General features: G+C 47.2%; 1 protein-coding gene across 2 annotated transcripts in view; it reads left to right on the top strand.

The window, feature by feature from the left end:
- Positions 1-12,151, top strand: part of SPACA4 (sperm acrosome associated 4) — a 101,188-nt gene that overhangs the window by 51,461 nt on the left and 37,576 nt on the right. The window contains exon 4 of one of the 2 annotated variants that reach the window (XR_003941523.1): positions 2,195-2,229. The exons of the other annotated variant lie outside the window; for it this stretch is intronic. The gene's annotated coding sequence lies outside the window, so the exon portion shown is untranslated. Of the gene's footprint in view, positions 1-2,194; positions 2,230-12,151 lie in introns of those variants that run through there. 2 annotated transcript variants of the gene reach the window in all.

The raw sequence follows: 12,151 nt of genomic DNA, 5'->3' as shown, positions 1-12,151 counted from the left end.
GCGTCGGCGAGACGTTAGGTATCCCCCTCTATATGGAAAAGGGGCCTGGTAACATTGGCAGACGTAAACGGTCCCCTCGAGACACCAAACCCAAAGTCCAGATAGGAGACTGGAAGGACAACGAGTGGCCGCCAGAACGTATCATTCATTACTATGGACCGGCCACATGGGCTGAAGATGGCACATATGGGTATCGTACTCCTATCTACATGCTGAATCGCATTATCCGCCTGCAGGCCATGCTCGAAATCCTCACCAACGATTCGGCCTTTGCCCTCAACATCCTGGCCCGCCAGAACACTAAGCTCATTACCGCAGTTTACCAGAACCGCCTAGCTCTTGACTACCTCTTGGCCCAGGAGGGGGGAGTGTGCGGCAAATTTAACCTCAGCAATTGCTGCCTACAGATTGATGACCAGAGCCACGTCATCAGAGAGATAACTGACCGGATGGTTAAGTTGGCTCACGTCCCCGTCCAAACCTGGAACAGCGCTTGGGATTGGACCTCCTCCCTCACCAACTGGCTGCCAACCTCTGGGAGCCTCAAGGGCCTCCTCGTTATGGGTGGCCTGTTTTTGTTGTCCTGCCTATTAATTCCTTTGTCTCTCCCCTTTGTTTTCAGGTGTCTCCGCTCCACCATGGAAAGTATCGCTGACCGCCGGGCTGCCGCCCAACTCATGTCTCTCCAGATGTATTTCCCCATCCCCCAATCTGATGAAGCAGAATCTTGTGGCTGACGCGGCCTTTTGTCCTCCTGAGTCAATTCATGGGCCAATGCCCTTGTGCCAGCACAAGACTGGCTACAAAGGGGGGGGGATTCCACTAGGGACCCTCCGTCTCAACCCCGGCGAAGTAACCAGCGGCTGCGCAAGGGCCTAGGGCTCCTTCTTGCCTCCTTGCTAATGCTTCTTGTCTCTCTTTTCCCTTTCAGGCTTCTGGGGATGATACTCTCCATCCGAATGAATGTTCTAGTATCAAAAGGGGGGAATTGTAGGAGTGGAACGCCGGATACTACTGACCAACAGAACAACCTCACGTTTTGTGCCTACTGATGGACTTATACTTATGCATACTACCTCTGCTTTTGCCTTTTTGAGCATACTTTATGAATGTACTGGACATTGTATTGTGCCTTACCCAGTTTGCTGTTTACTAATGTAAGACAGAATGTAGGGCCATTAGATATACAGCTTGTAACAGTAGTGGCAAGGCTTACACAAGACCAGCTTGCACGTAGGCGTCATATGAATAGATGACCTTGGAGGGTGTAGACACCCCCACCCTGCATCTCTGAGCCTAACGAATCTTATCTCCTGTGCTAGAAAGGAGAGCATTGTGTGTGTAGAAGAAGATGCTAAGTTTCGTTTTCCTTGCCAGTATCATTTCAGTATTATGACGTGTGTGTACTGTGAACTACAAGTGTATACTGTAAGAACTACAAATGTTCACTGCGCATGTCCACTGTGATGTATAAGGGGCCTAGTGCGCAGGCCCAACAGGGAAGTATAAATGTAAGTGTCAGATGATTTATGACACACAGTATCCTGAGACAACTCAATGCTGTTCATTGCTAGCAATAAAGTTGCATTGTTTTTGGAACCAACTTGCCTTTTGTCTTCTGATTCACTTAGCCTGTTTCAAAATGACACTACATCCTTGGGATCGCTCTCCTATTCTGCCTCCACTTTCTGCTGTGACGAAGACCTCTGCAACAAGGAAATTAAGTCAGGGATGGAGGCGATTAGGTTCTCCCTGCTTGCTGGCCTTATTGCACTCCTTTGCTTCTCTCTGTCACAGATCCTGTAGTGTCCTCTACCCCTTCCTCCTCCTCTCCCCCTCAGTCTCACATACATATATGCGTTCACTTGAAAATAAGGCATTCCTTGCTGTGGGTGCTGGGAGTAGACCAAAGAGGTTTAATGACATGATGTTACAAGCTTGAAGTCAGTCTCCACCCACTCCACCCAAGGAGGTTTTAATGCTCCCCAATGCAGCCGCCATTTTTGTACACCAATAACAATGTAATTGATAGGGTGACAAGTTCCGCCTACTGGCTTCAGCCCATATAATGGGCCAGATAGGCTAATGTCGTCTCTTGTCATTAAACCTCCTTGGAGTGGACATCCTGTGCCTCTGCACAAAATGGCTGCCATCAGCATCAGGAAAACTGTTGCTTCAAGTTTAATAAACCTAGGTATAACTCTCTTCATTTCATATGACTGGACAAATTGCTGCATTTTTATTTTAATTTTAGCATTTTTAAGTTGCTGATTTTGAGGTGATGATGTCCTTCGGCTGAAAAGAAGAGCTAGGATTGTTATCTATATCATTGCTAGATATTTCTTCACTGGTTGGGCCAGCTTTGGCAACGTAAGTGAAGTCTGACTGATGTACAGGCCAGGAGTTGTAAACATTAATCCATGGCTTACAATTCTAGTGATTATGTGTGGTCTTTTCATGCAGGGAACAGCCGCATTCTCAACCCTGAAACTTGTTTGGCCTGAAAGGTCAATAAAGATCATGTTTCAAACTTCTGTTATGTATACAAGGCCTCTCAAGATACCTGTACTCAAGCAAGGGAAGAACATCCTTTTGTTTTCTTTTATAACAAGGTTAGGCTGTGACTCAGTGAAAGAGCCCCAGCAAAGAAGCTCCTGGAGAGTCACATGAGAGTGGCCCCCACCCTAGTTGAGGTGTGACCCAGTTCCAGTAGGGAGACATTTTGGACAGTCCTGGTTTTGAATTCACATCTCAAAGCTTTGTGGTATTTGCAGTCCCTGATTCTACCCATTGAAATCTGTCTTGTGGCTTCCATAAAGCATTAGAATGGGTTTCTCGGAAACCCAGGACCAGCTAAGTTCTTCCTCTTGGAACTGGAGACTTTTTAGCCAGTCCTGGCTTTGAACTTACATTCCAAAGCACTGTGGGATTTGTAGTGTTTGATCCTGAACATTGAAATCGGTGCTGCAAGTCCCATAATACACCAGGATGAGGTTGTCAGAAATCTAGAACTGAACCTAAATCTCCATCCTGGAATTGGGTAACTTGGCATCTCTGGGACCTCTGAACCTGCTATCCTAACTCAGCTTTTCCACACTATAAGAATATTAGTGATCCCTGCATGTTCTATATTATGTGGCTTATTTTGCAATGTTTAATTAACTTCTTTTTAATCACTGAAATAAAAATGATCCTGTTGCCTTCCTTTATTTGGACTGGTGCTTCTTTTCTCAATTCAGGGGTTCTCAACTCAGTCCTTGGGACACATCCTGCCAGTTAGGGTTTTCAGGATATCCACAATGAATATTTGTGAGATAAATGTTCATGTAACCCAGGTCTCACAGCCCACCACTAGCTCAGTTCAGGGGGATTCCCTTCAGTTTGACCCGGGCCACAAGCTAAAGTTTACCAGGTGTGTTAGCGGACTACACACACCATGCTCACAGTTCCAGTTCAACTGCAGTCGAGCTTCGGATTGGGTCAGCAGTCCTGAATAGAGATCTGGGGTACTGGGAGCGTGTGACACTTTCCGGTATTACCTGGTTCAAGGGTCCTTTCACTAAGGTGCACTGAAAAATGGCCTGGGGTAGAGTAGATGCGCGTTTTGGGCCCACGCAGAATTATTTTTCATCGCACCTACCAAAAATGCCTTTGAAAATTTTTTGCCGAAAATGGACATTTTGGGTCTGAGACCTTACCACCAGCCCTTGACCTAGTGGTAAGGTCTCACACGGTAACCGGGCGGTAATGGTCTATGCGCATCAAATGCCACTTGATGCGTGCAGCTGCTGCGCGTCAGAAAATAAAAAATATTTTTCAGACGCACGTAGCGGATGCACTCCAAAACTGAAATTACCGCAAGGGCCACACGGTAACTCCAATTTGGCGTGCATTGGGCGTGCGTGGGCGCCTACGCGGCTTAGTAAAAGGGACCCTCAGTCCAGAGGGTAAGCATCTCCGCTCTCACCTCCAAGAACCACACAGCACTCAGATGATTCCAAAATGCAACTCATCTTTTACTGTAACTCCTGCAACAGGCTGTCAATGGTACAATCCTTCAGAAGTCAGACATTTTACAGTGACTTCAAGCTCCAATGGACACAAAAAGTGAGGATGAGTTGAAGAGGAAATCCAAAAAACCTTTATTAATGATAAAATGACGGCCTGACATGGCCGTGTTTCGGCATCAAAGCCTGCATCAGGGGTCAAACAAATCTTTTTAAGTTGTCACTGAATAAAAGACCAAGGGAAATGTGGCTGTAGGACTTCCTTAAAACACAAGAATTAAGCAGTCAACTGTGAAGCGCCTCGAAGGCAATACACTTTTCAATTATTCAGTTATCCCTTCAAGAGGAATCCCTGAACTTTTTTCCCTTCCTGATGCATTTACAGTAATACTTCCAATCTCGTGTTATTTACATATGTACACTTCTTCCTTTTCTTTACCCATACTGTTGTGCCAGTAATAAACCCAAGGCTGCTTCTGTTACTCCTGATACTAATCCAACTCCCTCAGGCGCAGACCAGTGGCATAGCTACGTGGGGCCAGGGGGGGCTGGACCCCCGCAGATTTGGCCGTGGCCCCCCCTGCTGATGACCCTCTCGACCCCCCCCTCCCGCCGCCAACTCTCCCCTGCTGTCGCTGTGGGCTACCTTTGCTGGCGGGGGACCCCAATCCCCGCCAGCCGAGGAGGTCCTCTTCTTCCTCCGAAGGCTTTGTTCTGTTCCTGATGTCCTGCACGTGCAGGTCGTCAGAAACAGAACGAAGCCTTCGGAGGAAGAAGAGGACCTCCTTGGTTGGCGGGGATTGGGGTCCCCCGCCAGCAAAGGTAGCCCACAGCGACGGCGGGGGAGGGTTGGCGGCGGAAGGGGGGTCGAGAGGGTCGTTGGCAGGGGTCGCAGTGGCGGGGGGGTCAGTAATGGTGGGGGGGGGTCGGAAATAGCGGGGGGGAGTCGGTAATGGCGGGCAGGGGGTCAGCGGTGCCGGGGGGGCTAAAATGTGCCCCCTCACCTCGGGCTCTGGCTCCCCCTCCCGCCGAAGTCTGGCCACGCCCCTGGCACAGACCCTTTAGGCTGTCCTTCTTCAAGCGATGCACCGTGCAGGGCTGAACCCTGGCCTTGAACAGGCTTCCCATGCTCTGGTTCCTGCTTCCAGGCTGGCTTCCCCTTATCCACCTGACACTCTGATTCCCTTCCAGTTGCCACTATAGAAGCAGGCAACTACTCCTTGTTCTCAGCCTGAGGTTATACTGCAATCCAGGATCCCCAAGGGTCCCAGCAGGGGTACAGGTGACCAAAGACCACGTGCTTCCCTCATATTTTCTCTGCAACTTATATCAACACTACTCCCCTTTGGCATGGACTTAGTTTGGGGGGGTAAGGGGGGGAAGTGCCCCCCCTAAATGAGCTGCCACCCCATCCTCCAATCCCCCGAGCTGCCGGCAGCCTCTGCGAGAAATCAGCATGCATGCTGCTTTAGACCTGCCCCCGGAAGCCTTTCTTTCTCCTTCAACTTCCTGTTCCTGCGTAGGCAGGAAGCTGTAGGAGATAGAAGGGCCTCTGGGGCAGATCTGGAGTAGCATGCGTGCTGCTTTCACTGAGGCTGCCGGTGGCTCAGGGGATTGAAAGACGGGGGGGGGGGGCGATACTAGGCGCCACTGGAAGACTCCAGTGCTGTGGCGGCGGGCTCAAAGGATATAGAGAGAGACACTCCCCACCCTTTGCCCCCCCCCCTCCCAAATGAAACTGTCAAACTACGCCCATGCCCTTTGGGCTGGGCTTTCTCCCACCCAGTGATTCTAGAGAGCTGACACCAATCTCTAGTAATCCACATATAATGTGGGATTCCATTCAAGTGCTGCTTCCCAAGGAATGGGTTGAGAACCACTCCCCTGAAGGAATTCAAGCTGATAGCTTGGGTTGAGATGGTTGGCATGGAATGATAAGATAGCAAAGAAACCACTCTAATCCAGGGCTTCTCAACCCGGTCTCGGAGTGCATCTACAGGGCCAGTCTTAGCAATTGCAGGGCCCTGTGCAGACCACTTCAGTGGGGCCCTCTTCCCCTGCCCCCGCCATATAGCCCCTTCTTTACTTAGTCCTGCCCCCATTAAGGTTTTTAAAATTTATAAAAAATAAAATAAAATCCACTCACTCCACACCTTAAGATGCATCCACTACGTTTCAGTAGAGAGTGGCAGGCAGCTTCAATAATTTTCATATCCCATCAGCCATCAAGGCCAGAGGCTCCTCGCTGCTGCATCCCACCCTTTCAGAAAGAGGAAGTGACATCAAAAGGGGCGGGACACAGCAGTGAGGAGGCTCTGGGTTCAGCAGCCGATGGGTTATGAAAACTGCTATCGCTCTCTACTGAAATGCAGATGCACATTAAAGCATGGAGCAGTTCCGAGATGAGGAGGCAGATGTGCCAGGGATGTGGGGCCCCTAGGAGTGCGAGGCCCTGTGCAACCGCCCCTGTCGCCCTTGCCTGAGACTGGCCCTGCACATCTAGTTCACTTATCCACAATGAATATGCATGAGAGAGATTTGCATACCAAGGAGGAAGTGCATGCAAATCTTTCATTGTGGATATCCTGAAAACCCAATGGGACCAGATGTGGCCCGAGGACTGGGTTGAGAAGCCTCCTTACAATTGTCAACTGGCTCCAGATTCACTAGACAGGGTTCGTCCAGTCCTAATTTTATCCCAGGGCTTGGGGTTTCTCAACTCAGTTCTCAGGGAGGCCCAAGTCAGTCTGATTTTTTATATTTTTTTTATTTATAACCATTTACATTTTTACAAGCGATAAAACAACTTGCCAGAAATACAGAGAAAGTAATATATAGGAATTATTTCAATCAGGTAATTCTATTCTCTTCCTTAGTGGTCTAAGGAGTGGCCTAGTGGTTAGGGTGGTGGACTTTGGTCCTGAGGAATTGAGGTCAATTCCCGGCACAGGCAGCTCCTTGTGACTCTGGGCAAGTCACCTAACCCTCCATTGCCTGCTGCATTGAGCCTGCTATGAGTGGGAAAGTGTGGGGTACAAATGTAACAAAAAATAAAATAAATAGGTAGAGTGAAACAAGATAAGGAGATCAATTAAGCAGTAAACAGAAAAAAAAATTGTGGTATTAACCTGATTATCTCCAGATATTACTCGTCTAATTCATTATTCCACATTGATCATCTATGGCTTCTTCAAGGCCAATACGGTGTATAGTCAAATCATTTCATTAAAAACATACTTATTGTCCAATATTTTTTTTTTGTTACATTTGTACCCCACACTTTCCCACTCATGGCAGGCTCAATGCAGCTTACATACTATATACAGGTACGGTACTTATTTGTACCTGGGGCAATGGAGGGTTAAGTGACTTGCCCAGAGTCACAAGGAGCTGCCTGTGCCTGAAGTGGGAATCAAACTCAGTTCCTCAGGCCCAGAGCCCACCACCCTAACCACTAGGCCACTCCTCTAGATAATAGAGCTGATTACACTCTCTCTTTTAAAAACCAGAAGTTGTTTAACAATACATATACTTAAGTCTCTAATTCAGATCCCACTGATTAAAGTAATCCCAGTTTTCACAGGCTTCACTCCTTTTAAAGTAATAATTGAAAAAATATTTCTGAGGAAAACTTGGTCATACCCGGAACTCTGGGAAAAACAATAATCTCAATATTAATCATCTATAATAATGTTCATTTTATTTTTTCAAAGTTTCTGGTCTATTATCATTTTCAAGATCATAACCACTTCTTGCTCATGTAGAATCATTTGTTATATCAATTTTTCACTCTCAAAGGGTTCAGTTAAATTGTCCATGTAACTCTCTAATAAAATTATATCTGAAACCGTTAGGTCCTGAAGCGCCTTCCAGATGGTTTTCAATGTAACCTCCCCAGGAGCCAAAAACTCCAAGTTGATTTCTCTTAGGTGTTTAGGAGTAGTCCCGCTGATTCGGGTTCTGCTGTAAACGTCCTCAGTTTCACTCCTCCACTCCTTTGGGCATGGTGGTTGAATAATTCGGGAGCGATGGAGTTGTTTATTCCAGGTCCAAAAGCGTTGACGCTCCTTCGCCAGCGCTAATCAAAGGACTCGCCAACTCTTTCATCTGTGGGCAGTCCGTCTCGCAGCAGTTCCACACTTGCTGCTCAGGGGACAAAACACTGGCCATCGGCGGCTGACCGCCGGTTGTCCCCTTGCCAGCCAGTCTGATTTTTAAGATATCCACTTCCAGTTCTCGAGGGCCATCAACAAGTCGGGTTTTCAGGTTCTCTCTAATGAATATTGTGGTAATACAGGTAGCGCCTGGGGAGTTTCAGGAAAATAACTACTCACAAATATGCATGAGAGACATTTGCATACAATAGAGATAGTAGGCATGCACATTTATTGTGGATATCCTGAAAACCTGACTGGCAAAGGGTACTGAACTATTTAGGTTTATTTATCCCTTACTAGAGTAGTATGGACCAGCCACCCCCTAATAGGTGGAATAAATAAACCAAGGCTACGTAGGTATGAGAAATGCAATTTTTTATTACTTACCAAGCATAGAAAGCAAATAGTAATTTCTCATGAGAATACAGCCAAAGCCAATTTGCAAAGATAAAAGACCCAAGGCTACGTATGAGAAAGCAATAGGATTTATTTTTTAAAAGAAAAACAATTCTTTTATTATTACTTGCCAATGCAGATACAATTGATTAGTTTCTCATGGGAGAGCAGCCCTGCTTGCACAAAGGTACTGGCTGTGACTGTCTCCAAAGAAGTAGGAAATACAATTACTTATATACATTCATTAACATAACAGGTCTTACATAGATAATCTGACAATAATCACACTTATTGGATATATGATAATATTATGGTTTACACTGATTGGCTATTATAATAATGTGGTTAGTACTTACTGGAAAAGCTAATAATGGACTAGCTCTTCTTGGAAGACATAGAGGGGCATAATTGAACGGCGCCAGCGAAATTGATGGCCGGCCATCTTCGGGGCCGGCGCCGTAAGCGGGCAGAGCCAAGCATATTTTCGAAATATGCTTGGCGGTGGCCAAATCGCTCGCCGGGTTTAGAATAGGATCGCCAGCGGATCACCGGGTTTAGATGAGATGGCCGGCTCCAATTTTCAGCCATAATGGACACCGGACCTGGCCATCTCAAATCCGGACAAAAGCAAGGTATTTGGCCATGGTAGGAGCCAGAATTTGTAGTGCACTGGCCCCCCTGACATGCCAGGACACCAACCAGGCACCCTAGGGGGCACTTAAAAATTAAAAAACAAAAACAAATTAGCTTCCAGGTGCATAGCACCCTTCCCTTCCCCCCCAAAACCCACTGCCCAGAACTGTACACCATTACCATAGCCCTTATGGGTGAAGGGGGGCACCTACAAATGGATACAGTGGGTTTGGGGGGGGGGGTTGGAGGGCTCAACACTTACCACCACAAGTGTAACAGGTAGGGGGGGATGGGCCTGGGTCCGCCTGCCTGAAGTCCACTGCAACCAACAAAAACTGCTCCAGGGACCTGCATGCTGCTGTCAGGGAGCTGGTATGACATTTGAGGCTGCCATACAGGCTGGCAAAAAAGGTTTTTATTATTTTTTTTTTGTGTGGGAGGGGGTTGGTGACCACTTGGGGAATACAGGGAGGTTATACCCCATTCCCTCCGGTGGTCATCTGGTCAGTTGGGGCACCTTTTTGAGGCTTCGTCGTGAAAATAAAAGGACCAAGTAAAACCAGCGAAATACTGATTAACGCCGCTTTTGTTTTTTCCATTATGCGCTGAAGCTGGCTATCTGGTAGCCATGTCCATGCCCGCCCATGCCCCACCTTCGCTATGCCGCCGACACGCCTCCTTGAACCTTCGCCGGCTCGGCAACGGGAAAGCGATGATGGTGTCAAAAAAGCAGCTTTCAATTATACCGATTTCGCCGCTTTTGAGAGATCGCCAGCGATCTCCCGATTTGTGTCGGAAGATCGCCGGCGATCTCTTTCGAAAATGAGCTGGATAGTCATCTTCCTGAGGAGTTATCTTGTTCTATTTTTCACTAAAACATCTGTGACCATCTTGTTGCTAAACCATGTTACTCTGTTTTTCCATCCTCGCCCCTTCTTCATTTCTGCTTGCTCCAGGGTGTCTCAACAGATCATGAGTTGAGCCACACTGGAGTTCAGGCCAGTGTCACACAAGCTCTGGCCTGTCAGCTTTTATAATCATTTTAGGCCTGAACCAATGTTCATAGTTAGGTTCATTTTCTACAGTACTCCAGGACTGGAAGTGGGAACCTCTGTCTTAAAGAATACATTAGGGAAATCAAAACTACAAGTTCCTGCATGCAGTGTAGTAAACCCAGGACTGGATCAACCCTGTTGGGCAAATCTGGAACCAACTGGAAACCCTGTTTTATATATTTCCTCTAAGAGAGATTTGCATACTGTGACAAAGCTAGCACTCGAGGCCCCACAGAGAAGCAGCTAATCCCTGAACTACGGTTCCCAGAAGCCCTTGCAAGCAGGAGAGAGGAGGGTAGCCCCAAAGGGTGGAATGGATTTCCAAGCCCAGCAGGGGGGAGCAGTGGTTCAGTGCTAGGGGAGCCAGTTACTCCCTTCCCTACTAGAGGGAGAAGGGGAGGTGAAGCTCAGTCCCTTAGCTGCATCTCAGGTATATAATTCCCTCCAGCTGTGAGAGGGGGAGAGATTTCTGGGTGACTCCCAGCCACCAGGAGGGAGAGGAAACTGAGTAAGAGAGAAGCTGCCCTAGAGGACAGGAGGGCCTGCCACTGGAGCTTCCCTGGGGGGGAAGAGTAAGCTGCCATGGAGTGGGAGAATGTAAATGTAGCCCTGTCCAGCACATGAAGGTAGTGTGAGAGGCCACAGGGGTGTGGTGCTGTGAGGTAGGAGGAATGCTGCCAGACCTGTTTGGTACAGGGTCCTCCTGGGTGCTGTGAAAAGGAGGGGCATTAAATAGTGGTTTCCTTTGAAGAGACTGTTTTTGAAAGGGTTTAATTATTGGGATGTATAGAATAGCAGACTGAACTTTGACTGAGCCCTTCTGAGGGAGAGGGGAAGGTAGTGCAAGGGAACAGGGAAGTGGGCCTGAATTGTTAAGGAACTGAATGTTGGCTGGAGTTTGGAACCCGGCCCGAACCCTGTTTGTGAACTGCATTTCAATTTTGAGAGTGGAACTAAATTGAGAATAAAGCACTTTAGTATTAAGTCCATATGGCAGTCTGGTTCTTTGCTGGAAACCTGTGAGCCTAACAGGGCTGCCGGCCCCAACCCAGAGTGGAGGAAGCGGACCCCTTTACAATACCAAGGAAACAGTGCATGCTCATGGAATTAGAAAAGGTACAAAGAAGGGCGACGAAAATGATAAAGGGGATGGGACGACTTCCCTATGAGGAAAGGCTTAAGCGGCTAAGGCTCTTCGGCTTGGAGAAAAGGCGGCTGAGAGGAGATATGATAGAGGTCTATAAAATGAGTGGAGTGGAAAGGGTAGACGTGAAGCGTCTTTCCAAATCTACTAGGACTAGGGGGCATTCGATGAAGCTACAAAGTAATCAATTTAAAATGAATCAGAGAAAATGTTTCTTCACTCAACATGTAATTAAACTCTGGATTTAGACGGGGTTTTTTTTTTTAGATTTTATTTCATTAGAATTAAAGATGTCATATGCTTGGAAATGCAAAAAAAAAAAAACGAATCGGAGAAAATGTTTCTTCACTCAACGTGTAATCATACTCTGGAATTCATTGCCAGAGAATGTGGTAAAGGCAGTTAACTTAGCGGGGTTTTAAAAAGGTTTGGACGACTTCCTAAAGGAAAAGTCCAAAGACCATTATTAAAATGGACTTGGGGAAACTCCACTGCTTATTTCTGGGATAAGCAGCATAAAATGTTTTGTACTTTTTTGGGATCTTGCCAGGTATTTGTGACCTGGATTGGTCACTGTTGGAAACAGGATACTGGGCTTGATGGACCTTTGGTCTGTCCCAGTATGACAATACTTATCTAATATAATAAAACGCACCATGAACGTTCTAATGAGGACAACGTTCTGAAGTCACTAAAACACTCTCTGAAGAGGGTTCGTGGCGTTCGTGGTGTTCGTGGTGTGAAGCCACCCAGCCGTCT

Source organism: Microcaecilia unicolor, chromosome 3 (assembly GCF_901765095.1).
Source record: "Microcaecilia unicolor chromosome 3, aMicUni1.1, whole genome shotgun sequence".
In the NCBI taxonomy this organism is placed as follows: domain Eukaryota; kingdom Metazoa; phylum Chordata; class Amphibia; order Gymnophiona; family Siphonopidae; genus Microcaecilia; species Microcaecilia unicolor.
This window is presented reverse-complemented; position numbering and strand designations above follow the sequence as displayed.